The following is a 2419-nucleotide window of genomic DNA, read 5'->3' as shown; positions in this document are numbered from 1 at the left end:
ACAGATGACTATGCCCTAGTTAGGACTTCCAGGGACAGATGGAAGAGACAGGAACACAAGCAAGGAAGGAGAGGTCATATTTATTCTCTGTTCAAAATACTTTTTATGATTTGGAATCTTTTGCCCTTACTTTCCTGCTATTTTGATTTTAAAAACCAGAGTGCTGAGCAACATAAAATATAGTAATTACTTTTGGAAGATTACCATTCTTTGAGTATTTCTTTCTCCTTTGTATAGTATCTCTACTTCCATTTTTTTTTAAACTAGGTGACTGGTACAAACACAGATAGATGATAGATGATAGACAGGCAGACAGACTACCTGCTCACTCTGCCACTAAAAGTTAAACAATTTTGTCTTTCTTGTTTAAGATGGATATGCTTGTTTAGAAAATACCTGCTTACTAAAAGAAAATTTAAAATGTGTAAAAGTTAGCTTTTAGAGGTAGTGCTCTATGACTACACCACGATAATTTTGAATTCCTCCTTGTTTAACACAGAAGGAACAACCAGTCCACACACATTTAAGATACAACATAAAAGCCTGAAAACTACCATGGACCTCCTGCCAAATAAAAGCTTCCCTAAAGGACAATTTAATCTGAGGAAATACATTGATGGCCAGGTTCTCTCCGAGTGTTTCATCTGCATTCCTGATGCCTGGCTTGGTTTGTGTTTCTACCCATTCTATCCTGTAGGGATTTTTCAGTCCTACAGCCTTCCTAATGTGAATTTCCCCTAATGAAACTCTTTTATTTGTTCTTATGCTTTGCTTTCTTTTCCTGCAAACTCACTGTCTTAGATGGAGTGCTGCTGGGGTTAATTGAGGATTCATGCTCACAGCTTTTAGTCCTATTTCTTTCCAATTTCCGATTCAAGCTAGCGCTGGGTTCCCTGTACACTCAGCGCCATCTCTGATCATCAACTGGAACTGCAAATCACAGGAGGTTCTGTGTCATCCTTCAGCCTTGTAAGACTCTCACGTTGTCTGGGCTATTTCGCTTTCTGAACTTGCTAAAGAAATTGACAAAGGGCTTGCTGCCAAACTTTTTCTTTTTTTTTTCCATTAAGTTTATTGGTACATTTTAGGTATAAAATAAAGTTACATTCATCATTGGGATCTTGTACCTTTACATGATGCATTTTGGTTCTTATTTTTTACCCCTTCCCCTGCCCTTCCTTCACCCCCTCCACTCTTCCCTATTTGCAAAAACTTTGTTTCCATTTTTTTTCTTTTCTCATATTTTTTCTTTTCCCTTCTTTCCTTTCCCCTACCCCTGCCACTTCCCCTACTCCTTTAGACCTTTTATTCCTATTACATAATATCAATTATACACTTTTAAAATTACAATATCAAAATTTAGAGGACATTCCTAAAGGTTTTATGGAATTTAAAAGGATATAGAAAGCATATTACAAAAATCTTTTTTGAAATAAATTTGACAACTTCTAAGAAGTATCTTGGAAGACAAATTAATGAAACTAACTCTGGAGGAAATATAAAATTTGAATAGCACCTACTAAAGAAAGTATATTCCTAGCTTGAAAACTTACCTATATGACAACAGGCTCATATACATTTTAACTGATAAGTTATATCAAACATTTAAAGCAGAAGAAAGAAGGAACACTTCTCCCCTCATTTTAGGAACTCAACATTGTGCTAGTATTAAAACTGGATAAAGATAATAGAAGAAAAAAATATGAACATAGATAAAAATTTGTTTAACAAAACAAACTATTAGAAGTCAGATCCGGCAGCATGTAGAAAGTAGTTTTATCATAGGGATGGCAGTGTTGGTTCAGCATTGGAAGATCCACCCCTATAAGTAACATTTTAACAGAGGAAAGGCAAAAGCCATATGATCCTGTCACTAGTTGGAGAAAAAGTATTGGACTAAATTCTATAGCTGTTCATGGTAAAATCTATCAGGAGACTAGAGTGTAGTATCTGTTCTTATCAGTTTAATATCTGATATGTTCTCTCTCTGAGGACAATGTATTAAGTGGATTTTTTGGAGCTGGGAGATGGAATAGGAGCTTGCTCCATCCACTCCACCCATCAACCTGCCAAACTTTTAAATCTGAGATCAGCCAGGACTAAACCTATGATTTTATTACTTTATCTCTTACAAAGATTGGAGAGTTATAGTCAACTCATGTGTTTGAGACAAGCTGTGTATACAAATTACAAACTTAAAACATTTTTTCTAGTCATTGAGATGTTTTAGATGTAGTCATTTTGCAGTGCTTTGGTGTTTACTTACATTTGTAAATAACTCTTTCGAGTTTTGCTTTAGTTTTTGGGCTTCAGACACACCTTCTGTGTTTATGCCTTTTAGATTTGTCTGATACCTATCATATCTTGTCTCTTCTCTGTTTATTTCCCTATATCTTGTATCCTCTCTCTCTTTTCCTGA

The 2419-nt window shown here is 35.3% G+C and overlaps 1 pseudogene; it reads left to right on the top strand.

The window, feature by feature from the left end:
- Positions 1-1905: 1905 nt before the first annotated feature.
- LOC147823323 (U2 spliceosomal RNA) lies at positions 1906-2079 on the top strand (annotated as a pseudogene).
- The last annotated feature ends 340 nt before the right edge of the window (positions 2080-2419 follow it).

The sequence above is a fragment of the Heterocephalus glaber genome, unplaced genomic scaffold (assembly GCF_053883595.1).
Source record: "Heterocephalus glaber isolate CG9 unplaced genomic scaffold, H.glaber_assembly_v1.0 deba00001593, whole genome shotgun sequence".
NCBI lineage: Eukaryota > Metazoa > Chordata > Mammalia > Rodentia > Bathyergidae > Heterocephalus > Heterocephalus glaber.
The sequence above is the reverse complement of the archived record's forward strand: the minus strand, read 5'-3'. Positions and strand labels throughout refer to the sequence as shown.